At 42.7% G+C, this 27,691-nt stretch overlaps 1 protein-coding gene across 2 annotated transcripts in view; it reads right to left on the bottom strand.

Moving 5' to 3' along the window:
• Positions 1–27,691, bottom strand: part of FIRRM (FIGNL1 interacting regulator of recombination and mitosis) — a 983,706-nt gene that overhangs the window by 373,565 nt on the left and 582,450 nt on the right. The window lies entirely within an intron of this gene.

The raw sequence follows: 27,691 nt of genomic DNA, 5'->3' as shown, positions 1-27,691 counted from the left end.
TACATGAGTCATTTCTTGATCCACAGGTCTTTTTTTACTTTAAACGGCTGAAGATAGGTCTACAGTTGGAGGACAAGCCACATGGTCTTGCATCTTGTATCAGAGCCATTTCTTGATCCACCAGTCTATTTGGACCTCAACAACAGCTTAAGATAGTTCTACAGTTTGGAGGACCGGATTTATGGTCTTGGACCTTCTTTTGTTGATTTTTGGACTAGATATGACTCATGCTATTAATCCTCTCTTTATCCCATTCACTATTCTAATATCTCCATCCTCAAGATCATCTTTAGAGTTAGATAACTTTGTTCTATTTCCATGAATTGTCCCCTTCTTTTTGGCCCCTTGTAAGGATGTAGGTATCTCCCGATTCTTATACACCTTGGGGCAGCTCCAAATTGTAAGTAAACCTATACCTTACATCAGGTTGGTTTTTAAACAGGTGCTTTTTACTAACTCATACCTGGCCTTTATCGAGTTCTGGGCCTATGCATAAGGTTAAGGGAATGTTCTTGATACCATGGACATGTTCCTGGAACACTACGGTCGGTTTGGTTCCGTTCTCAACTGACTGTGGTTAATAAACTGAATTCTGATATCTATTTCAGTAGCTTGCATTTATTATATATATACTGTTCATTTATAGGGGTGTGTTACATATACACACATCCTTCTACACGTTCTTAGTCTTCATTGCCTAAAGTAATGATGTCCACTTGTTTTTCTTTACTTAGCTGCTTTTTCTCGCCATAATACAAATTCTAACAGTCTATTCAGTAAGACTATCAGCTGTGTATCCACCAGACTTCTGCACAACACAACTGATGGTCCAACCCCATTTAAAAGGCAAGAAATCCCACTTACTAAACCTGACAGGGCACACCTGTGAAGTGAAAACCATTTCCAGTGACTACATCTTGAAGCTCATCAAGAGAATGCCAAGAGTGTGCAAAGCAGTCATCAAAGCAAAAGGTGGCTACTTTGAAGAATCTAGAATATAAGACACAATTTCAGTTGTTTCACACTTTTTTTGTTAAGTATATATTTCCACATTTGTTAATTCATAGTTTTGATGCCTTCAGTGTGAATTTACAATTTTCATAGCCATGAAAATACAGAAAAATCTTTAAATGAGGTGTGTCCAAACTTTTGGTCAGTCCTGTATTTCACTTTTTATTTTTCATTATTATTTTTCTATTTTATTAAGTTTCATTATTGCTCTTTTTATTGGTTATTTTTCCTTTTCATAGTTTATCATTTTTATTATTTTTTGTATTTATTTTTTATCATCATTATTTTTTCACTTTTTATTTTTATATATTTTCATATTTTTTAATTTTTATTTTCATTTCTATTCCCATTTTTGTTTTTTTAATTATACATTATATTTTTCAGTTTTCATATTTGCATTATTGGGCACTTGCTAACTGCCTGTTGCTATAACATATATTCATGCATCTGCGGCATACATTTGAATATGTCCTCCTATTCTATTGGGGTCTTTTAGTAATTATTGTATACAATTGTAGGTTTTTTTTTTCCTTCATTCTCTTTTTGTTCCATACACTTTTCATACATTCATTGTGACTGTAGCTTGACTATACCTCAGATATATCTTCTTTTTCTTGCTGCTCAGGACTCCCAAGAGTTGTGCATGCTCTCTTTTACCTTTTCAGCCCACACTTGCTGAGTTCGCGTAGGTCCGGTTTACAGGCGCCTGCGCTTTTATCGTAGTATGGGCAGAGACGTCTGCCGACTGCCATTATATGACTGACATATTCCTTTTATGACGCTACTTGCTCTTCCAGCTTCGGAACCCCAGCGCACACCGTTACTCACTGACCACCATTGACTCACGTATTTAAACTTGAATTAACTGCATCTCGTTACTTGCCTTGACGAAGCCATTCATTTTCTGATGCACTTTCCAGGAATTAATACAGCATTCACAGCACAGCCTTTTCTGCTCATAGTGGACTATTGTGGGGTTATGGTATGTAGTGGCGGATTATACATTGACACTCCACCCCGTTGTGCTTAGTACATATATGCTGTATGTTAACAAGCCATGAGATTTGTGTGTGTTTAGTGTTTATTTACCTGTATATTGGTGTTATTGTGCTGTGATATTCACTATATGGTGTTTTTTACTATTGAGGGGATATGTTATCCCCTGATTGATGTATCTTGCACACCATATTGGGGTTATTTATAGTGATGATCGAGAATACTTGTTGCTCGGATTTTCCCGCGCACCCTCGGGTGGTCTCCGAGTATTAGTTAGTGCTCGGAGATTTAGTTTTCATTGCCTTAGCTGCATGATTTACGACTGCTAGCAGGCTGAATACATGTGAGGACAGCCTGTTTGTTAGGGAATTCCCACATGTATTCAGCCTGGCTAGCAGCAGTAAATCATGCAGCTGAGGCGATGAAAACTAAATCTCTGAACACTAACAAATACTCGGAGACCACCCGAGCGTCCTTGGGAAAACCCGAGCAATGAGTATACTCGCTTATCACTAGTTATTTAGCAAATGAGGGGTACCTATGTATGTTTTTACTTGTGTTTTATTTAATCCATGTGTGTAAATAAAGTTTTTCAATTTTATGATTACAGTGGCTGTGCATATCAAATTGGTGTCAAAATGGTGTCAAGGCATCCGATCTCAATTCCAACCAATTCTGTGCTGAAAAAGTCAAACGGTGTTCTTTCCCTTCCGAGCTCTGCCGTGCACTCTTTTTACACATTTGAAAATAAAAAAAATGGTTCTGAAGTAAAATGTTTGTGACAAAAAAGTAAAATGTTAATTTTTTCCTTCCATATTGCTACAGTTCCTGTGAATGACGTAAAGGGTTAATAAACATCTTGAATATGGTTTTGCGCGCCTTGAGGGGTGCAGTTTTTAGAATGGTGTCACTTTTGGGTATTTTCTTTCATGTACTACCCTCAGAGTGACTTCAAATGTGATGTGGTCCCTAAAAAAATGGTTTTGTAAATGTTGTAAAAATGAGAAATCCCTGGTCAACTTATAACCCTAAGGGTATGTGCACACGTTGCAGATTTTGATGAGTTTCCGCAGCGTTTTTGGCCGCACAGATTCGCATCAAATCTGCAGTGTAGTGCATAGCCAATGTTAGTCTATGTGGAATTGACATTTGTTGTGCACATGCTGCGGAAAAAAACGTGCAGAATCGCAGCTTTTTTTCCACAGCATGTCAATTCTTTTGGCAGATCTTCAGTGTTTCTGCACCTATTGACTTCCATTGAGTCAGGCACATCCTCAGCAAACCCACAGATGTAAAAAAGATCTGCGTTATAGCTGCTGATGAAACGCTGCAGATTGGGAGGAGTGTGTAGGCAGAGTGTGGGCGGAGCTATGTGCATGTATAGTGTGTGCGAGGGTACGCATGCTGTGTGTATGTGTCTGTGTCCATGTGTGTGTCCGTGTGTGTGTGTGTGTGAGTGTGTGTGTGAGTGTGTGTGTGTGTGGGCATCCATTGTCTGATGGGATTACTGCTCCCATCCGGCAAAGAATGCTCACAGTGACAGCATTGTCGATGATGAGAAAGTAGTTCCATCAGACAATGGCTGTGTTCAGTAGTAAAAAAAAAAAAAAGAAAACATACAGAACATACAACTTATAACATACAGTACATACACATAACATACAACACATAACATACAGTACATTCTTACCAATCACTTAGTCCCCGGAGCCCTCGATTCTTCTGTAAGAAAAATAACATAATAAACCATCCTATACTTACCTTTCGGCCATAGTAAAGTTATTAACGAGTGTCACACGACGATCTCTCGTATAGAACAGTGACATCGGGCGATGTCAGCGCTCTACAGGGGCCCCGCGATGAACTGACATGTATATCCCTCCGCTGCTGCTGGGAGAGAGGTTGCAAGTTCATTTTCTCGCCGGCAACGCTGTGTGAGAAAATTCCCACGCAGAATTGCGGTAAAGCGAGAGTGAACTCAGGTAACCTCTTCAGCGATGCACTGCAGGAGCCATTATCTCCCGTTAGTGCATCGTGGGAGGCCAAAAGAGCAGTGGCATCACCCGATGTCACTGTTCTATAGGGGAGATCATCGTGGGACACTCGTTATTAATTGGACTACGTCGGACAGGGAGTCCACAGTTGGTTTATTATTTTTTGCAGGTGATCGATGGCTTTGGGGAATTAGGTGTGGTAGTAAGTATGGTGAAATTAAGAATATTAAAATACTTTTTTCGGCTGTGTCTTTTTATAACTCTTTCACAACTATAGGATTAGTAATGGATAGGTGTCTTATTTACGCCTCTCTATTACTAACTGGGCTTGAGGTCACCTTACAATAGCAAGGTGACATTAACCCCTTATTACCCCATATGACACAGCTACAGAGCAGTGGGAAGAGAGAGGCTAAATGCTGGAATTGGCGCATCTAACAAATGCACCATTTCTGGGGCGGCTGGGAGCTGGTATTTGTAGCTGGGGGGGAATATCCATGGCCCCTCTCTAGGCTATGAATATCAGCTGTCTGCGTAGCATTTCTGGCTATAAATTATAGGGGGACCCCACGTCATTTTTTGGGGGGTCCCCCTATTTTAATAGCCAGTAAAGGCTAACTATACAGCTTAGGGCTGATATTCATAGCCTGGGTAGCTCCATGGGTATTAACCCCTTCCCAGGCTATAAACATCGGCCCTCTGTCGCTGGCTTTCCTACTCTGGACTTGAAAATTGCGCGGGAGCCCACACTATTTTTTTTTCATTTTTTTAAAAAAATCAAACTGATATTGCATTTAAGGCCGGGGTCACACTTGCGAGAAACTCACACCTCAATACCCGGCACTGCCGCTGGCACTTGGGACCGGAGTGTGCGGCTGCATGTATTTCTATGTAGCTGAACACTCCGGTCCCACTGCCGGCAGCAGTGCCGGGTAATGAGTTGCGAGACTCGTGCGAGTTTCTCGCAAGTGTGACCCCCGGCCAATGCAGATTTTGTTTGTGTGTCCTTATTTAACTCTTTAAGTACCATTGTATGTTTATTAACTAAACATTGGGCTTTTTTTATTATCTATCTATATAATACATCTATATATTGTTGCACCTGGCAACAAGAGGAAGATTTTTCCTATTGGTTCATTTTGGTCACAGTGAAAGACCCTATCACAGTGATCAAAATAAAAACAATAGTAAATAAACCCCTCCTTTTTCCACCCTCTTAGTTAGGAAAAAAATAATAAAATAAAGAAAATTTATTTATTTCCATTGTTCAATTAGGGTTACAGTTGGGCTAAAGTGAGTTGGGCTAAAGTTAGGGCTATGGTTGGGGCTAAAGTTAGGGTTAGGGTTGGGGCTAAAGTTAGGGATAGAGTTGGGATTAGGGTTGGGGTTGGGATTAGGGTTGAGATTATGGTTAGGGTTGGAATTAGGGTTGGGGGTGTGTTGGGGTTAGGGTTGCAAATAGGATTATAGATAGCGTGAAATTAGGGTTAGGGGTGTGTTTGGGTTAGGGTTGGAGTTAGAATTGGGGGGGTTTCCACTGTTTAGGTACATCAGGGGGTCTCCAAAGGCAACATGGCTCCATCATTGATTCAAGCCAATTTTGCGTTCAAAAAGTCAAATGGTGCTCTATCCTTTCTGAGCTCTGCCGTGCACCTAAACACTGGTTTACCTCCACATATGGTGCATCAGCGTAATCAGGACAAATTGGACAACAACCTGTGGGGTCCAGTTTCTCCGGTTACCCTTGGGAAAATAAAAAAAAATGGGGGCTAAAAAATATTTTTTATTTCTACGGCTCTGCATTATATACTTCTGTGAAGCACTTGAGTGCTGAAAGTGCTCACCACACATCTACATAAGTTCCTTGGGTGGTCTAGTATCCCAAATGGGGTCACTTATGGGGGGTTTCTACTGTTTAGGCACATCAGGAGCTCTGCAAACACAACATGATGCCCGCAGACCATTCCATCAAAGACTGCATTTCAAAACGGCGCTCCTTCCCTTCCGAGCTCTGCCATGCGCTCAAACAGGGGTCCCCCCCACATATGGGGTATAAGTGTACTCAGGATAAATTGCACAATAAATTTTGGGGTCCAATCTCTCCTGTTATCCTTGTGAAAGTAAAAATTTGGGGGTGAAAAGATCATTTTTGTGGAAAAATACAATTTTTTTATTTTTACGACTCTACGTTATAGACTTCTGTGAAGCACCAGGGGGTTCATAGTGCTCACCACACACATCTAGATAAGCTCCCTGGGGGTTTTAGTTTCCAAAATGGGGTCATTTGTGGGGGGTTTCTGTTTATGTACATCAGGAACTCTGCAAATGCAAAATGACGCCCACAGACCATTCCGTCAAAGTCTGCATTTTAAAACGTCACTACTTCCCTTCCGAGACCCGATTTGTGCCCAAACAGTGGTCTCCCCCACATATAGGGTATCAGCATACTCAGGGCAAACTGGGCAACAACCTTTGGGGTCCAATTTCTCCTGTTACCCTTATGAAAATAAAAAATTGCAGCTAAAGTAATTTTTAAGGAAAAAAAAAGATTTTTTATTTTCACGGCTCTACAATATAAACTTCTGTGAAGCACTTGGGGGTTCAAAGCGCTCACCACAAGTTTAGATAAGTTCCTTAAGGGGTCTAGTTTCCAAAATTGTGTCACTTGTGGGGGTTTTCCACTGTTTAGGCACATCAGGAGCTCTCCAAATGCGACATGGCATTTGATCTCAATTCCAGCCAATTCTGCATTGAAAAAGTTGAACGGCGCTGCTTCCCTTCCTAGCTCTGTTGTGTGCCCAAACAGTGGTTTACTCCCACATATGGGGTATCAGCGTACTCAGAACAAATTGTACAACAATGTTCATGGTCTAATTTCTCCTGTTACCCTTGTGAAAAAAAAAATAGGGGGGGCAAAAAGATGATTTTTGTGGAAAAAAAAAATATTTTCACGGCTCTACGTTATAAACTTCTGTGAAGCACTTCGGGGGTTCAAAGTGCTCACCACACATTTAGATAAGTTCCGTAAAGGATCTATTTACCAAAATGGTGTCCTTTGTGGGGAGTTTCTACTGTTTAGGCACATCAGGGGCTCTCCAATCGCGACATGGTGTCGATTCTGAATTCCAAAGTCGATGACCAAGGAGATAGCTGTCAAATATAGTGATGCCTTCAGGAATAAGGGATATTTTTATTTTCCTCTGATCAAACACCTACACAGCCTTCTATTTTTGAGGACACACTGAGGGATAATTCTTACAGGGACATATTTACCCTGAGCAATTTGAATCTTTCAACGTAGTAATTTTTCTCCTTCGAAAACATATTATCCCATTGAAACCTACATTACACTTATCCGTAATGATGTTCATAAGCAGCTTCTTAATATTTTACAGAAAAAAATACTTCATATTTTTAGTAATTTTTCTCACATTGAAAAACTGGCTATCAATAGTCTGAGAACTAATAGACCATTATCAAGCCCGCCGACAAAGGCGGAGCAATTGTTGTCATGGACAAAAAATATTATGTGGATGAGATATACTCTCAGTTAAATGATACAGATACATATCTTCCAATTGCTAATGATCTCACTTTTTCTATTGCAAAAGATATTCGTACAATGGTTCATTTTAGCTCTTTGGGGATCATTGATAATAAACTATGCAATTTTCTCATTAATCCTTATCCAATTTGTCCAGCCATTTACACATTACACAAAATTCATCAAAATCTTACACAACCTCCCGGTAGACCCATTGTAGCCTCAACAGGTTCACTCCTCTCTCCTTTGGCCATCGTTTTGGAAAAAAAATTGTTTCCCTTTCTACATCATATGCCATCATTCCTTTGTGACACATCCCAATTTTTGATGTTCATTCGTGATCTTAAAACCGTTCCTACTGAATACTATTTAGTCACTCTTGACGTTAATAGTCGGTACGCTAATATCAACAATCAAAAAAAGGCATTCAAGCTGTGTGGGACTTTTTAGACAATACCATACAATACAGTCCAAATCTTATACTGTTTTGTATCTCATTATTTACTATGATACTCACAAAAAAATTCTTTACGATTGAGGACTACTTTTTTATGCAACAAACTGGTACTGCAATGGGAAGCAACATGGCCCCTCCGTAAGCAAATATTTTCATGGCGCAATTTGAATCTCAGTTAGTTTACACTCATCCTGTCTTCCAACAGTACTCCATATACTCTGAAAGAGATATATACAGTGCCTAAAAGTAGTATTCAACCCCCTGCAGATTTAGCAGGTTTAATAAGATGCAAATAAGTTAGAGCCTTCAAACTTCAAACAAGAGCAGGATTTATTAACAGATGCATAAATCTTACAAACCAAAAAGTTTTGTTGCTCAGTTAAATTTTTATAAATTTTAAACATAAAAGTGTGGGTCAATTATTATTCAACCCCTAGGTTTAATATTTTGTGGAATAACCTTTGTTTGCAATTACAGCTAATAATCGTCTTTTATAAGACCTGATCAGGCCGGCACAGGTCTCTGGAGTTATCTTGGCCCACTCCTCCATGCAGATCTTCTCCAAGTTATCTAGGTTCTTTGGGTGTCTCATGTGGACTTTAATCTTGAGCTCCTTCCACAAGTTTTCAATTGGGTTAAGGTCAGGAGGCTGACTAGGCCACTGCAACACCTTGATTTTTTGCCTCTTGAACCAGGCCTTGGTTTTCTTGGCTGTGTGCTTTGGGTCGTTGTCTTGTTGGAATATGAAATGACGACCCATCTTAAGATCCTTGATGGAGGAGCGGAGGTTCTTGGCCAAAATCTCCAGGTAGGCCATGCTATCCATCTTCCCATGGATGCGGACCAGATGGCCAGGCCCCTTGGCTGAGAAACAGCCCCACAGCATGATGCTGCCACCACCATGCTTGACTGTAGGGATGGTATTCTTGGGGTCGTATGCAGTGCCATCCATTCTCCAAACGTCACGTGTGTGGTTGGCACCACAGATCTCGATCTTGGTCTCATCAGACCAGAGAACCTTGAACCAGTCAGTCTCAGAGTCCTCCAAGTGATCATGAGCAAACTGTAGACGAGCCTCGACATGACACTTTGAAAGTAAAGGTACCTTACGGGCTCGTCTGGAACGGAGACCATTGCGGTGGAGTATGTTACTTATGGTATTGACTGAAACCAATGTCCCCACTGCCATGAGATCTTCCCGGAGCTCCTTCCTTGTTGTCCTTGGGTTAGCCTTGACTCTTCGGACAAGCCTGGCCTCGGCACGGGAGGAAACTTTCAAAGGCTGTCCAGGCCGTGGAAGGCTAACAGTAGTTCCATAAGCCTTCCACTTCCGGATGATGCTCCCAACAGTGGAGACAGGTAGGCCCAACTCCTTGGAAATGGTTTTGTACCCCTTGCCAGCCTTGTGACCCTCCACGATCTTGTCTCTGATGGCCTTGGAATGCTCCTTTGTCTTTCCCATGTTGACCATGTATGAGTGCTGTTCTCAAGTTTAGGGAGGGTCTTAAATAGTCAGAAAAGGCTGGAAAAAGAGATAATTAATCCAAACATGTGAAGCTCATTGTTCTTTGTGCCTGAACTACTTCTTAATACTTTAGGGGAACCAAACAGAATTCTGGTGGGTTGAGGGGTTGAATAATAAATGACCCTCTGAAAAAACTTTTCACAATTTAAAAAAAAAATAAACAAAGAAATAACATTCTTTTTTGCTGCAGTGCATTTCACACTTCCAGGCTGATCTACAGTCCAAATGTCACAATGCCAAGTTAATTCCAAATGTGTAAACCTGCTAAATCTGCAGGGGGTTGAACACTACTTGTAGGCACTGTAGATGATGTTTTTCTAATTTGGTGTGGCGACAGAGTCCCTTAATTCTTTTCATCAGGACAATAACCCAATGTGTTGAAAAACTTATGTTCTCCATGCAGTACGATCAGGTAACTTCCCTTTTTGGACACCAAGGTGATCATTAAGGATAATAGATCAATATCAACAGATCTAGCTGTAAAACCTGTGTTAGATCGATCACAACGCACTTTACGTCTCAAAGAGATGACCACTAAGTTTCGAGATCTGGGATATCCCGACTCCCTTTTATCGTTTCCTTCCGCTACAACTGCTTCAACCACACGTGGGTTGAACTCTCGTAGAATGGTTTTTGTGAACACCTATCATCCCTTCATGAATGTTTTCCATAAAATTATTCAAAAATTTCCTATCCTGATATTTCCAAATTCCAGTCTTCAGTGTTTATTTGCCACAAAAAACCACCAAGCCTATGTAATCTCCTGGTACAATCGGCAGCCCAAGGATTAAAGACACACAAGTATTCCTTGCAACACAACGTAAAGGGACTTTCCCCTGTCTACATTGCCTTCAGTGCTCCAGTATAACAAAAGGTGACTCATTCACACATCGGATAAATGTCTGGTAAATGTTTTCCTATACACAGCTTTTATAGCTGTGATTCTTCATCTAATATATAAAGCTGAATCTGTGTGTGTGTGTATGTATGTATGTGTGTATGTCCGGGATTGGTATTTGCACAGTTGCAGCTGCAGCCACAAAATTTTGCACAGTCACACGTCTGGACCCCGAGAGCGTCATAGGCTATGTTGTGAGGCAAAATTTTAACCCTGCACGTTCCAATTCACCAAACAATTTTGCCCCTATCTACATAATGGGTAAAAAGTGAAAGGAAAAGTGTTGGAGGAAAATTGACAGCTGCCAGATGTGAACAAGGGGGACTTAAAGAATGAGAGCGATGGCAACAAAGAGTATATACTGTAAGTTGCTAAGGTGGGTGCCCGACATGGGATACTCACCACACATGGGGATATGAACACACACAAAATGCGCCACACTAACACGTGCTTGAACACATATACCACCCTCAGCACACATTTCACCACACATACATTAACCTTGCCACAAAAAAGTCGAAACACAAAAGTTGCCACTCAAAACTCGCCACGAGCAAAATTCGCCACATGCAAAACTCGACACACGTGCAAAACTCACCTAATGGAAAACTCGCAAAACTTGCACACGCGGAAAAATTGCCACATGCACAAAAGTTGCAACACATACAAAAGTTGCCTCACACAAAACTTGCACATACTCAAAATGCACCACACATAAAACGCCACGCGCAAAACTTCCTGTACACAACTTGCTACACTAACCTGTCACATGCAACTCGACACAAAAAAAGTTGCTACAAGCATGTCGCCACACAAAACTCATCTCACAAAAGTCGCTACATGCATGTCGCCACACGCAACTCGACACACACAACTTGACACATGAAACTCGCCCTAAAACACACACAAGTCTAGTATTATCCTTCAAAAATAAAAATCTTATTAATAAGCAGACAAACTACAAGAGCAACTAATGTACCATATAGGAAATACGGCAGCTGTCAGTCACATGAACTGTCTATTATGTGTATGTGTGAGCTAATATATACTGCTGGGGGGAGGGCTTCCTGTTGGCTGGAGATTTATCAGGCTGCCAATAGCAACCAATCACAGCTCAGCTTCTATTTTGCTACAGTTAATTAATCTGAGCTCTGATTGTTAATATAGTCAACACAGGACATTCTCAGTATAACAAAGATTGTGTGAGGTAATAGCATGTCAGTTAGGGTGTGTTGGTGGAAAGGCTGATGCCAGTCACATTACCTCTATGTGAGAGGATATAGAAACTGCCAGTTACAGACTATTTTTACCACAATAATGTCTCATAAGAAAAGGATTTCCATGGCACAAATGTCAGCTGATTCGAAAAGAAAAGCGGCATTACGGGCCAATGAAAAATTTGAAGACCGAGAAACAAGGCTGAAACACATGAGAACAGCAGCTGCTTCCTCAAGAGCCAATTAACTTTCTGAACAGAGGGAAGTGAGGCTTGCAGACATGAAAACAAGAGCTGCTTCCTCAAGGGCCAATGAAGTTTCTAAGGAGAGGGAAGCGAGGCTTGCAGACATGAAAACAAGAGCTGCTTCCTCAAGGGCCAATGAACATTCTGAGGAGAGGGAAGCGAGGCTTGCAGACATGAAAACAAGAGCTGTTTCCACAAGGGCCAATGAACTTTCTGAGGAGAGGGAAGCGAGGGTTGCAGACAAGAGAACAATAACTGCTTCCATTGATATACAATCTCCATGCTTTTCTCATGGTCAACTTTATGTGGCCTGTTCAAGAGTTGGAACAGCCAAAAATCTGTTTGTCTTTGCACCCTGAAGGAAAAACTAAGAATATCGTTTATCAAAAGGCTCTCGAATAAGTAGTACAATATTACTTCACATTACTTGGCCAGTTTAGTTAAATCTATATGGAATATCTTTGGTGTTGAAATATATGTTGTGAAATGCTTCTATTAGCTTAGTTTTTGCCTTTTAATAATTACATTTCTATCTATCTGTTTTGTGGTTTTAGTGTGCAAAATAAATTTTTGTTAACACATTCTGTTTTGCGAACAGCACTTATTAACCCGTTCGAAGCCGGGTAGTACAGCTAGTATGCAATATACTTCATTAAGTGTCCATGTGGCCTCAGATATGTTGGGAAAAACTACCCAAGCATGTCCGAGACCGCATATCACAACACAAATCCACAATTCACTGTAAAAATGTCACGGGGAGACTAGGTTACTAGACTAGGCTAAGGCTGGTTACCCGGGCCCCTGCGATATCCTCAGACTAGGGAAAACCCTGTCTGTCCCTCTCCCAGAATTTACACTAATGGTGTGCTTGTCTGGGCCACCAGGCCTGGCCCTGACTCCTGTTTCAGCCCTATGCTGAAACCACCACCCGCCACCCAGTGAATAGACCACACACTAACCCCCACAGAAAGCACAGACAGGGAAAACTAAAAAACGCACCACGCCGCAGACACACAGGAAAACACAATAATGTGCACAGGGCAAAACAAATACAAATATATGAAGGGGAAATATAACAAAGGATAATACACCACCAGATACGATATTTCTTCTCCAAGACCACCACTCCAGACCGGAATCACTAGGCACGAGGCACAAGCTATAATCGGCAACGCCCAAAGTCCAGCGATACTATTGAAAGGCCGTGGGCGTGACCCAGCCGCCAACCCGAGTACCAGCTAGATTAACCCTGGGCGACCTGGATAAAAAACTAGCCGGCGCCACTGAGCGTATAGTGAACGAATGTGGAATTACCGCTGTCTGTTGGACTCCCTAGTGTGAATAGCGTCCGACATGACAAAACGAATGATGTTACCTATACCTGCACATTTCATTTCTCATTGTCTGCCACCGCTGCCGCCTGCCACTGCTGCCGCGGTTGTCCGCTGCTGCGGTTGTCTGCTGCTGCCCCGGGTGATGCTGGAGGCTCCGATGCTGTGGGGGGCTCTGGCGACATTTTGTGAAAGACCAGAGCCCCTCGGCAGTTCGGTCATGCTTTCCTGACTCCGGGAAAATGGCCGCCAGAATCTCGGGAGATGAGATTTCAGCGCTGAGATCTCATCTCTTGAGATCTTGGTCCCAAGATCCCCATCTGCCATGCGCAGCTTGCCGGCGGCCATTTTCCCAAGTCCTCCACACAGAAAAGCATGGACAAACTGGACAAAATGTCAGCAGACCCCCCAGCAGCACCGGAGACACCCCTGCAGCTCTGGAGACACCCCTGCAGCACCGGAGCCCCCCTGCAGCACCGGAGCCCCCCTGCAGCACCGGAGCCCCCCTGCAGACCCCCTCATCCCAGCCTGCAGCACAGGAGCCCCCCTGCAGACCCCCTCATCCCAGCCTGCAGCACAGGAGCCCCCCTGCAGACCCCCTCATCCCGCTGACTGCAGCAATGCTCCACTCCTGCCTCCAGCAGCGACCCTGGGACCCTGATCCACCGCAGCCACAACCCCTGGTAAGCAATAAGACGCATGGATTATAAGAAGCCCCACCAATTTATTAAAAAAAGTTTTTTCCTATTTTTATCCTCAAAATTTGGGGTGCGTCTTATAATCCGGAGCGTCTTACAAAGCGAAAAATACGGTATACTATGGGGTCGCATCACTTCTTCCATACACACATTTATAATGGCACACAGATACTTATTGACACACACCTATTTCCCATCTTCTTAATATAACTAATAGCTTTATTTTTTTTTTCTGCTAGTACTTATGATATATATATGCCCTATTTCCTTGGTCTTGCCACTCCATTCTTTTATATATGCGCACATATCCTCCCTTACAGGCATTCTTGTTTGTTTCATATCCGTCCACTAGGCAGTTGTGAACATACACCGCTGTTTCACAACGCAGGTACATAACCTCTCTTAGATGTGATGCCCCACTTCTGGCTGTGCGTTCATTCATGCCACACTTCCGTCCGTACTGAGCATTTGCGCAAGCACATTCTTACTCCAACATCTGGGGAGTGATTTCTAATTTCCGGATCACATGCCGATCTGAACTTTACACGTCGGCACCACAACGGTACATCCCTGCTCCCTGTCTATATCATCACCAGGTATTTTCCTTTTCTTTGGGTTCTTTGTGCTGGGTATCTTTATAGCACGCTGGATATTAATTACAATACCTTTTGCTCATTTGCAGCATATCTGCCATCTTATCATACAGGTAATTACTAGTGATGAGCGAGCACTAAAATGCTCGGGTGCTCATTGTTCGGGTCGAGCAGATTGGAAAACTCGGGTACTTGACCCGAGCAAGTAGCCCAACGTAAGTCTATGGAAGACATGGGTATTTTTACCACAATCTCCCCCGGGGTCCTTTTAAGGTCTAAAAACGTCTGAAAATGATGGAAACACTGCCAAAATGACACAGGAACATCATGGTGATAGCCCCTGGAAGCATTCCTGACTCCTAGTTCACAGCTGTAAACTTTTTTTTCCCGAGATTCATGCCATTTTTCCCGATGCAACAAAAAATACACTATAATGAAACCAAAACAGATTTTGCAGGGAAATATCAAGGTACATCCTTTTTAGGTTAATGACTTGCCTGTAAGGCCAAATAATTAACCCCAGATGGAAAATTTCCTCCACCACTTGCACTTAGTTCTGACGCAGCATTTTTTAAGCGTTTTTCAATGTTAACATTGCTTTAAACCACTACAAATGCATTCACTGGGAAATGTCATTGTGACATTTAACCCTTTCCCGACCTATGATGCAAACGCTACGTCATGAAAGTCGGTGCCAATATGACCTGTGACGCAGCGTATGCATCATGGAGGGATCACATCCCTGCAGATCGGGTGAAAGGGTTAACTCCAATTTCACCCAATCTGCAGGGACAGGGGGATGGGTACTTCAGCCCAGGGGGGGTGGCTTCACCCCCCGTGGCTACGATCGCTCTGATTGGCTGTTGAAAGTGAAACAGACAATCAGAGCGATTTGTAATATTTCACCTATGAAAACTGTTGAAATATTACATTCCAGCCATGGCCGATGCTGCAATATCATCAACCATGGCTGGAATCCCTGATCTGCCCCCCCCACCGCCAACGATCTCCTCCCCAGTCCTCCGTCCGCTGTACCGCTCCCCTCCGTCCGCCTGTCCTCTCCCCCGTCCTCTGATCCCACCCCCCATGCTCCGATCCCCCCATGCTCCGGATCCCCTCTTCATACATACCGAGCCTCCCGGTGTCCGTCCGTCTGATCCATGGGCGCCGCCATCTTCCAAAATGGCGGGCGCATGCGCAGTGCGCCCTCCAAATCTGCCGGCAGATTTGTTCCAGGTACATTTTGATCACTGTGATAAAACCTATCACAGTGATCAAAATAAAAAAAAAATAGTAAATGAACCCCCCCGTTTATCACCCCCACAGGTAGGGATAATAATAAAATAAAGAAAATATATTTACTTTTATTTTTCCACTAGTGTTAGGGTTAGAACTAGGGTTAGGGATAAGGTTAGAATTAGGCTATGTGCACACAGTGCGGATTTGGCTGCGGATCCGCGGCGGATTGGCCTCTGCGGATTCGTAGCAATTTTCCATCAGGTTTATAGTACCATGTAAACCGATGGAAAACCAAATCCGCTGTACCCATGGTGCAGAAAATACAGCACAGAAACCCTGCATTGTATTTTCCGCAGCATGTCAATTCTTTGTGTGGATTCCGCATGCATTTTACACCTGTTCCTCAATAGGAATCCGCAGGTGAAATCTGCACAAAAAACACTGGAAATCCGCGGTAAATCCGCAGGTAAAACGCAGTCCATTTTACCTGCGGATTTTTCAAAAATGGTGCGGAAAAATCACATGAATCTGCAACGTGGGCACATAGCCTTAGGGTTAGTGTTGGAATTAGAGTTAGGGTTGGAATTAGGGCAAGGGTTTGAAATAGGGTTAAGATTAGGCTTGTGGTTAGGGTTATGGTTGTGTTGGGGTTAGGGTTGTGATTATGGTTAGGGGTGTATCGTGTGTTGGGGTTAGGGTCGTGTTTAGGGTTATGGCTAGAGTTGGGATTAGGGTTAGGTTGGGGTTAGTGTTGGAGTTAGAATTGAGGGGTTTCCACTGTTTAGGCATATCAGGGGTCTCCAAACGCAACATGGCACCACCATTGATTCCAGCCAATCCTGCGTTCAAAAGTCAAATGGTGTTCCCTCCCTTCCGAGCCCTGACGTGCGCCCAAGCAGTGGTTTATCCCCACATATGGGGTATCAGCATACTCAGGACAAACTGGGCAACAAATATTGGGATCCACTTCTCCTGTTACCCTTGTGAAAATAAAAAATGCTTACTAAAACATAATTTTTGAGGAAAGAAAAATATTTTTTATTTTCACGGCTCTGTATTGTAAACTTCTGTGAAGCACTTGGGGGTTCAAAGTGCTCACCACATATCTAAATAAGTTGCTTGGGGGTCTAGTTTCCAAAATGGGGTCACTTGTGGGGGGTTTCTACTGTTTAGGCACATCAGAGGCTCTGCAAACGCAACGTGACGCCCCCAGACCATTCCATCAAAGTCTGCATTTCAAAACGTCACTACTTCCCTTCTGAACCCCGACGTGTGCCCAAACAGTGGTTCCCCCCCACATATGGGATATCAGCGTACTCAGGACAAACTGGACAAGAACTTTTTTGGTCGAATTTCTCCTGTTACTCTTGTGAAAATAAAAAAATTGAGGGCTAAAAAATTATTTTTGAGGAAAGAAAAATTATTTTTTTTATTTTCACGGCTCTGCGTTATAAACTTCTGTGAAGCACTTGGGGGTTTAAAGTGGTCACTGCACATCGAGATTAGTTCCATGGGAGGTCTAGTTTCCAAAATGGGGTCACATGTGGGGGAGCTCCAATGTTTAAGCACACAGGGGCTCTCCAAACACGACATGGTGTCCGCTAACAATTGGAGCTAACGTTTCATTCAAAAGTCAAATGGCGCTCCTTCCCTTCCGAGCCTTGCCGTGTGCACAAACAGTGGTTTATGACCACATATGAGGTATCGTTGTACTCAGGAGAAATTGCCCAACACATTTTAGGATCTATTTTGTCCTGTTGCCCATGTGAAAATGAAAAAAATTGAGTCTAAAAAAAATTTTTTTGTGGAAAAAAAAGTACTTTTTCATTTTTACGGATCAATTTGTGAAGCACCTGGGGGTTCAAAGTGGTTACTATGCATCTAGATAGCTCCTTGGGGGGTCTAGTTTTCAAAATGGGGTCAATTGTGGGGAGCTCCAATGTTAAGGCACACAGGGGCTCTCCAACGCAACATGGCGTCCCATCTCAATTCCAGCCAATTTTGCAATGAAAAGTCAAACGGCGCTCCTTCCCTTCCGAGCTCTGTCATGCACCCAAACAGTGGTTTACCCCCACATATGGGGTATCTGTGTACTCAGGACAAATTGCACAACAACTTTTGGGGTCCAATTTAATTTCTTACCCTTGGTGTCCGCTAAAGATTGGAGCCAATTTTTCATTGAAAAAGTCAAATGGCGCTCCTTCCCTTCCGAGCCCTGTTGTGGGCCCAAACAGTGGTTCCCCCCCACATGGGGTATCGGCGTACTCAGGACAAATTGTACAATAAGTTTTGGGGTCCAGTTTCTCTTTTTTCTCTTGGGAAAATAAAAAAAGATCATATTTTTGTGACTAAAAAGTTAAATGTTCATTTTTTCCTTCCATGTTGCTTCTGCTGCTGTGAAGCACCTGAAGGGTTAATAAACTTTTTGAATGTGGTTTTGCACACCTTGAGGGGTGCAGTTTTTATAATGGTGTCACTTTTGGGTATTTTCAGCCATACAGACCCCTCTAACAGACTTCAAATGCGAGGTGGTCCCTAAAAAAATGTTTTTGAAAATTTTGTTGTAAAAATGAGAAATCGCTGGCCAAATTTTAACCGTTATAACTTCCTAGCAAAAAAAAAATTTGCTTCCAAAATTGTGCTGATGTAGACATGTGGGTAATGTTATTTTTTAACTATTTTGTGTCACATAACTCTCTCGTCGTTTAACAGAATAAAAATAAAAAATGTGAAAATTGGGAATTTTTCGCCAAATTTCCATTTTTTTTTTCAAATAAACGCAAACAATATCGACCTAAATTTACCACTAACATGAAGCCCAATATGTCATGAAAAAACAGTCTCAGAACCGCTAGGATCCGTTGAAGCGTTGCTGAGTTATTACCTCATACTGTGAAACTGGTCAGAATTGCAAAAAACGGCCAGGTCATTAAGGTCAAAATAGGCTGGGTCATGAAGGGGTTAACAACCCTAGCTGGCAATGTGGTGTGTGACACATAAGCAGAACCATCTTGTTTCATTTATGAAGGAGGGACTCAGTCACAAAGCCTATTTTTAGTGGTGCATCAGGCGGTATTAATCTTCTGAAAGGGCCATTATTAAATAGTGGGTCTCCTAAGCTGTTGAAGCCTATGCTTTGAGTGGATGGGCTGCCAAGAATTACGACGCACGACAATACCCCTTTCATGAGATGTCCAGGGGGGACTCCTGAAAAAGTGTTCCATTGAATTCAAGGCCTGCCCTACCAATTCATAACCACCCCAATAAGCCTTTGAACCCACATACTGGATGGGCCCATGAAAATCCACTTCACAATATGCATTTTGTACTCCGTACTCCTTTGTTTTACACATTGGCAGCAAAACCAGCCCTGCTGCATAGTCAGTCATATGCACCCCATTACACCTTGGAACCCATATACTGGATGGGCCCATGAAAATACACTTCACAATATGCATTTTGTACTCCGTACTCCTTTGTTTTACACATTGGCAGCAAAGCCAGCCCTGCTGCATAGTCAGTCATATGCACCCCATTACGCCTTGGAACCCACAATCTGGATCGGCCCATGAAAATCCACTTGTATTTTTTAATGGTATGATGGTTCCCTCTTTGCAGACTTATTTACAGGAGAATTTGGCAATGATATTTGCCATGTTTTTAACACTAAGGTTCAGATACGGCTTTAAATAAGGCTAATACTTGCAATTCAACGCAATTATATTGCAAACTACAAAATTCAAAGAATAGTATGATTGAATAGTGTGAGTGCGTACACTTTTGTATATGTTAAAATACAAAGATTAATAAGTACATACAGGAATTAAATACATATAGGGGGTGTGGGTCTCTGAGACTTGTAATGGAGGGCATGAGCTGACAAACAATTTCCAATGCGGGGTCCTTTTTTAATAAATAAAATAGTGCCATCACAGCCCCCTTGCCCAAAATTCACCGTACAGAGCACGTTCACCCTGGTGATCTAGTGGCAGTTAAAGGACATTGCAGGAGACAGAGGTAAGAAGTAGGCCCAATGTAACGTAACTCCCAATTCCCCAATGCGGGATCCTGATTTCACTAAATAAAATAGTGCCATTACAGCCTCTGTGCCCAAAATTCAACGTACAGATCACGTTCACTCTGGTCATCTAGTGGTTCTAGATGATGATGAGGATAAGGATAACAACAAACAGACCAAATCTGGAAGCGTATACCCATGTGTGGTTGTGAAAAGGTGTTGTACAATTTGTCCTGAGTACGCTCATACCCCATATGTGGGGGTAAACCACTGCTTGGGCGCATGGCAGAGCTCGGAAGGAAAGGAGCGCCATTTTACTTTTCAATGCAAAATTGACTGGAATTGAGATGAGACGCCATGTTGCGTTTGGAGAGCCCCTGATGTGCGTAAACATTGAAACCCCCCACAAGTGACACCATTTTGGAAAGTAGACCCCCTAAGGAACTTATCTAGATGTGTTTTGAGAGCTTTGAACCCCCAAGTGTTTCACTACAGTTTATAACGCAGAGCCGTGAAAATATATATATTTTTTTCACAAAAATTATTTTTTAGCCCCCAGTTTTGTATTTTCCCAAGGGTAACAGGAGAAATTGGACCCCCAAAGTTGTTGTCCAATTTGTCCTGAGTACGCTGATACCCCGTATGTGGGGGGGAACCACTGTTGGGCGCATGGCAGAGCTCAGAAGGGAAGGAGCGCCATTTGGAATGCAGACTTAGATGGATTGGTCTGCAGGCGTCATGTTGCATTTGCAGAGCCCCTGATGTACCCAAACAGTACAAACCCCCCACAAGTGACCCCATATTGGAAACTAGACCTCCCAAGGAACTTATCTAGATGTGTTGTGAGAACATAGAACCCCCAAGTGTTTCACTACAGTTTAAAACGCAGAGCCGTGAAAATAAAAATTGTTTTTTTATTAACAAAAATGATTTTTTTAGCCCCCAGTTTTATATTTTCACAAGGGTAACAGGATAAATAGGACCCCAAAAGTTGTTGTCCAATTTGTCCTGAGTAGGCTGATACCCCATATGTGGGGGGAAACCACTGTTTGGGCGCATGGCAGAGCTCAGAAGGGAAGGAGCGCCATTTGGAATGCAGACTTAGATGGATTGGTCTGCAGGCGCCACGCTGCATTTGCAGAGCCCTTGATGTACCCAAACAGTAGAAACCCCCCACAAGTGACCCCATATTGGAAACTAGACCTCCCAAGGAACTTATCTAGAGGTGTTGTGAGAACTTTGAACCCCCAAGTGTTTCACTACAGTTTACAACGCAGAGCCGTGAAAATAAAAAATCTTTTTTTCCCACAAAAATGATTTTTAGCCCCCCAAATTTGTATTTTCCCAAGGATAACAGGAGAACTTGGACCCCAAAAGTTGTTGTCTAATTTGTCCCGAGTACGCTGATATCCCATATGTTGGGGTAAATCCCTGTTTGAGCGCACGGGAGAGCTCGGAAGGGATTAAGCACTGTTTTACTTTTTCAAATCAGAATTGGCTGGAATTGAGATCGGACGCCATGTTGCGTTTGGAGAGCCCCTGATGTGCCTGAACAGTGGAAACTCCCCAATTCTACCTGAAACCCTAATCCAAACGCACCCCTAACCCTAATCCCAACGGTAACCCTAACCACACCCCTAACACACCCCTAACTCTAATCCCAACCCTAATCCCAACTGTATATGTAATCCTAACCCTAACTTTAGCCCCAACCCTAACCCTAAATTAAGCGCTAACCCTAACTTTAGCCCCAACCCTAACCCTAACTTTAGCTCCAACCCTAGCCCCAACCGGAAAATTTTTCCCTAACTAAGGGGGTGATGAAGGGGGGTTTCATTTACTTTTATAGCGTTTTTTAGCGGATTTTTATGATTGGCAGCCGTCACACACTGAAAGACGCTTTTTATTGCAAAAAATATTTTTTGCGTTACCACATTTTGAGAGCTATAATTTTTCCATATTTTGGTCCACTGAGTCATGTGAGGTCTTGGTTTTTGCGAGACGAGTTGACGTTTTTATTGGTAACATTTTCGGGCATGTGACATTTTTTGATCGCTTTTCATTCCGATTTTTGTGAGGCAGAATGACCAAAAACCAGCTATTCATAAATCTCTTTTACGGGAGGCGTTTATACTGTTCCGCGTTTGGTAAAATGGATAAAGCAGTTTTATTCTTCGGGTCAGTACGATTACAGCGATACCTCATTTATATAATTTTTTTATGTTTTGGTGCTTTTATACGATAAAAACTATTTTATAGAAAAAATAATTATTTTTGCATCGCTTTATTCTGAGGACTATAACTTTTTTCTTTGATGACGCTGTATGGCAGCTAGTTTTTTGCGGGACAAGATGACTCTTCAGCGGTACCATGGTTTATTATATCCGTCTTTTTGATCGCGTGTTATTCCACTCTTTATTTGGCGGTATGATAATAAAGCGTTTTTTGCCTTTTTTTTACGTTGTTCACTGAAGGGGTTAACTAGTGAGACAGTTGTATAGGTTGGGTCGCTACGGCCGCGGAGATACTAAATATGTGTACTTTCATTGTTTTTTTTTATTTAGATAAAGAAATGTATTTATAGGAACAACATATTTTTTTGCATTTTTTTCGGAATTTTTTTTTCTTTTTTACACATGTGAATTTTTTTTTTTTTATACACTATAACATAGCCCCCGGGGGGGTCGGGGGATGGCATCATGTTACAGTGTAAGATCGCCGATCTGACACTTTGCTGTGCACTATGTCAGATCGGTGATCTGACGTGCACAGCTCCTGGAGGCTTCCCGGTGCTGCTCTGAGCAGGCGCAGTGAAGCCACCTTCCTGCAGGACCATCTTCGATCCGGGCCTGCTGCAGGGAGGAGGTAAGAGACCCTCGGAGCAACGCGATTACATTGCGTTGCTCCGGGGGTCTCAGGGAAGCCCGCAGGGAGCCCCCTCCCTGCGCGATGCTTCCCTATACCGCCGGAACACTGCGATCATGTTTGATCGCAGTGTGCCAGGGGTTAATGTGCCGGGGGCAGTCCGTGACCGCTCCTGGCACATAGTGCCGGATGTCAGCTGACACCCGGCCGCGCTCCCCCCATGAGCCCGGCCGATTGCTATGACGTACTATCCCGTCGGTGGGAATTAAGGCCCACTCCACCTCGACGGGATAGTACGTCATATGGGATTAAGGGGTTAAAGGCATCAAGTTCCACTCTAGACAAATTGTTTTTTTGGGCGTGGGGCGGTGGTTCTAGTAGAAGATTTCTGATGTCCCTCTCTACATTCTCCTGGAAGCGATCCATGGAATCCGTCCTCGTATGTATCGGATAAAACTAAGGGTTTTTGGTGCTAAAGTTAGTAATTACATTAACATCTGATGGTGATTTAACGGACGTGTCAAGGTCCATAAGGTACAGAAGTCAATTCTGCTCGGAAAAATCTTTGCCAAAAAATTCATTTATTATTGACGTTTGGGTTACAGCAGATGATTCTTCTTCCTCAAGGCAAAAATGCTTTTTCACTGTTAAATCTCTAACAAATTTACTGATATCCTTCAAGGTTGAAAAAATATTAAGGTCCGTATTTGTTGGAGCAAAGTTCGGACCACGTGACAGTAGTATAATTTGTGCATCAGAAAGAGCAATGTAAGATAAATTTATAACATCTAATGAGATGCCTTGTTGTAGCTCCTCAATCTGTTCTTGAAAATGGGAGGAACATTTGCGGTGTTTTCTGCTGACTCTCCTAATGCGTTTTTTGATATATATTTTGAATAGCCATTGTTGCGATTTTTTGATTTGCAAAAATAATGGGTTTGAGATTTATTTTCATTAGTTGTTTGGTAAGAATTACATTGAGGGTTCTTCGAAGAGTCAACAGAAATATCAGAGGACTCCAGGTCTGAGGAAGAAAAAGTCACTTGATTTCGATGAGCAGCAGAAAAAAGTGCGTGTGCGTCTTCTCAAGATTGACTTAGGTGGAGTAAGTGTTTTTTTCCCCCCTCTTGAGTTTTGTTGGATATTTTGAATACCCAGAGAGCTTATTAGAGAGCCTTTTAGATACTCAGCTCCGCAGCCATAATTTTAGCTATTTACTGATTTTTCATATGTACTATATATATTTTATCTATTTTTACTACTTCTAATAGTGTTTACATTTTCTTACACCAATTAATAAAGTCTGTTTTTAACAGTTTTATAAAATCTAATTAGACTTCATTATATTTATATATATTTTTATACACATATTTCTTTTTTAGTAGAATTATATATTAGCAAACATATATTTGCCCCCTAGCATGGTTCTTATGGTAGTTCTCCGGTATACATGTTTATGTAGGCATATAGATCAGCTCCAGGCACCATCCTCCCATTCATATTGCGCTATTTGGCAGCATAATAGTGACTTATAGTGAGTAATTAGGCCAACAGGTGCAATGCTGGGTTAGGACTGATGGGCGGTACACACACACACACACACACACACACACATATATATCTATATCTATATATATATATATATATATATATAGCTGGGTCTCCAAGTGGGCGGTAACCCTGAGGAAGAAGGACTGAGCTCCTTCGAAAAGCGTCGGTAACCTTCTTTGACCCAGCGCTGCCCCGTAGCCTCTGATGTCACACGCTAGGCGCTCGTCGGCCATCTTTCTTATATGTATCCAGGGACGCCACCGGCCGGGGCGTTCCCGGACTCCATGCTGACTCACCGCTAACCTGCCAGGCTGTGGCTGATGCCTGCCCACTTCCTCGCCCAGCACCTGCTCATCATGATCGCCGCTCAGCATATCTGAAAGGCGATCTACACATCTGAAGCTCCATGCACCTACTACACCACGGAAACCTGGTGAGTTAGACCATAGGTATTGATGCAAGGCACCACACAGTGCCGTGCATTTCTGTACATATTGTATATTCACTCTCCACACTGCACAGGATTGCCAGGGCAGATCCATTCTGCGCATACAACAGGAGCACCGGAGGGGGATTTTCTCTCTTGTTTTATCTTATTTTGCATGCACGCCCTCGCAGTGGGACATATCCTTAAGTGTGGCATCAGTCCTTCTTGAGTGACAGGAATATGTTTTATGGCATTTGCAATATTATTTGTTTATTCGTTCTTTTTTTGCAGACACTGATACATGTTTTGACTTTGGGTTTCTGTGATTTGCATTGCCCCCCACGATTAGGGTATGACTAATACGTACCAAACAGTGTAAATACACTGTGTGCCCTCTTTCTGTCCGGATCCGATGCTGGCGGGACACGTTGCCGTGGTGACGACTTTCATCCTACTCCCCGTCACTTGTGGCATCCGCTGCTGTGCTGTCCCTGAGCCAGGTGGGAGGCACCACATTGGGATGGAGTGATTCCCTCCATCTAGTTCTCCTGGTGCAGATGTCGGCCGGGCACGTTACTGTGGAGATGGACAGTGATGACGCACGTCATCCTTCCCATCATTCGTGGCGCGTGCCGGCTGCCCCGCCGCAAGAGAGTGCACATCATGCTGGGTTGCACGCAGATTCTACGAGGGTTCTCTCCTTTTCCATATAAATAACCCTTGCACTCTTATTTAACCATTCCTCCTGAGTAATACAAGGCGGTGAAACACGCGTCAAGGCCTTCCCTGTCCTGCCTGCACCTTTATCTCATCATGTCCCAAGGAAACATTATATACGGTAGCTATTTTTTGGCTTATATTTATTATAGCTTATCTTGGGACTTATTTGATCTTGTACATCTAACCAGTGGTCATATGCACACAGAGCATTTCATTTAAAGGATCAGGCTATCCTGCTTGACCCTTTTTATCTTTATTAGGTATTACTCCTATGGATCCATGTCTGTCAAAAGTGAATAGTAGACAGCACCGCCAATTTGTCTGACTAATGGTGCAGGACACACCTGGTTTCCATCGAAGCTTGCCTTCGGATCTTGGGTGCTTTTACCGAAAGTAACAGAAATGCAATCCATATTCAAAGAAAAAAAGTGGTAGCACTCACCGTTCCTTTAAAATGGATGACACAGTTTTGTTGCCAAGTCTGACTGATAAAGTATCAGATAGTGATGGGGCGTATCAGTATCTACCGCCCCATTTATGGGTGGTTTCTTCCAAACATATGCCCCCCGTTTCCCTGGGTAATATGATTGATCTCTTTGAGACTTTGGTGATAAAGGACATGTAGGGACTGTTGTACAAAAGAGCACCATCGAACCTTTCAGCTTCAGAAAGAAAAGCACTCAGGGAGATAGGAAGTTGGCGGTGCTGTCATCTATTCACTTTTGACAGACATATATGCATGTTAAAGACTTAGCACGCCAGTGAGAGTCTGGTTGGTGGCTGTATCGTGGTAAGTGTGGAACCACACACGTGCGATATTCAAAGATATGGAGCCAGAAGCTGCACCTGTGAGACTGGGTTTGCAAGCCGGCCGGGAGGATGTGGCTAGTTACTTTAAAGAGTGTGAACAGGTTGACGAAATACATACACTGAGCACCAAATCACTAGAGTATAAACTCATGAATTTAAAGAGAAATAAGAGTTTTTTGGACGAATAACTACAATCATACGTAGACAGTGGAAGAGTCCCTCGGGGATTGAGGGTTTGGAAAGAGATATTGCAATTTGGGAGTGATCCAGCCTTTCGGATTGAATGGGAAAAGATCATGTTGAAGTGCTCACAGGACTTATTACACCTTGTATTGAAATCAAACATACTAAGTTACGAACAAGTGAACGCAGAAATGCAGAAAACGCAAGTGGAATTGCAGAGTAGACTGACAGAAAGTCAGTGTCATTATTAAATAAAAAATGGACAGTAAGCTAATCCCAATACAAGCCAATATTAAACAAAAAAAACGGGACAAATTCATTCGCGATAAGAATGATTTTGAGTCTGGACAGATTTTTTCATGGAAAAAATCAAATACGGACAACAAATTATCAAATAAAAATTTTGATAAACAGAATAAAATGAGGCAAAAAAACAGAAAGCACAACCAATACCGCAAAAGAGATTATCTAACTACCGAGTCAGATTCCAGCCTCAGTGAAGGGGCGGTAGCCACGGTGAGCCCAACAGAAAGACTGATAACGAGTGATCCCATACACACCGAGCTCCCTTTAGGAGAAGGGGAGGGAGAAGAAAGCGCTCTTGGGTGGCGCCGCAAGAGAAAAAACGTTTCATGGAGACAGGGGCGACGGTAGAGCCCCTAGAAGATTGTGTAGTCAAGTTAACGGACCATCATCTGGACTCGGCACACCTTTCTTTATTATCTAAAGGCCTAAACTATTGCATACCCGACGAGTTTAACCTGACAGACTTTAAGATAGCTTTATTTAAAGCTGTCAGGAAAATTCATTTATATAAATCTTTCCTCACCAGCCCTATGGATACTACTGTATTGGAGGTGGAACGTCCCTGTCATATAGGACCTTTGGGCTTTCTAGCAGGCACAGAAGCACAAGTATTGGCAGATAGCCGGGATGACGCAGGTTTGTTGCTAAGTCTGACTGATAAAGTATCAGATAGTGATAGGGGCGCATCAGTATCTACCGCCCCATTTATGAGTGGTGTTTCTTCCAAATATATGCCCCCTGTTTCCCCGGGTAATATGATTGACCTATTTGAGACTTTGGTGATAAAGGACATGGAGGCACTGCTGTACAAAAGAGCACCATCGAACCTTTCAGCCTCAGAAAGAAAAGGACTCAGGAAGTTGGGCAGATACGATTGAGAGACCGGAAGATAAAGGGGGAAAAAACGTTTTGATACCACGAACAATGTATTTCTCAGAAGCCAACAGACAGTTATCAGATACAGGGACATACAGTAGGTTGCAGAGAGACCCAACGCATAAATTTAAAGACGAGCTGCGCTCCTTTTTGAGAAAGTCGGTCGAATTAATGTAATTACACAGAG

This window comes from Ranitomeya variabilis, chromosome 8, assembly GCF_051348905.1.
Source record: "Ranitomeya variabilis isolate aRanVar5 chromosome 8, aRanVar5.hap1, whole genome shotgun sequence".
NCBI classification, from domain to species: domain Eukaryota; kingdom Metazoa; phylum Chordata; class Amphibia; order Anura; family Dendrobatidae; genus Ranitomeya; species Ranitomeya variabilis.
Note: the sequence above shows the minus strand (reverse complement) of the source record. Positions and strands in the feature narration are given on the sequence as shown.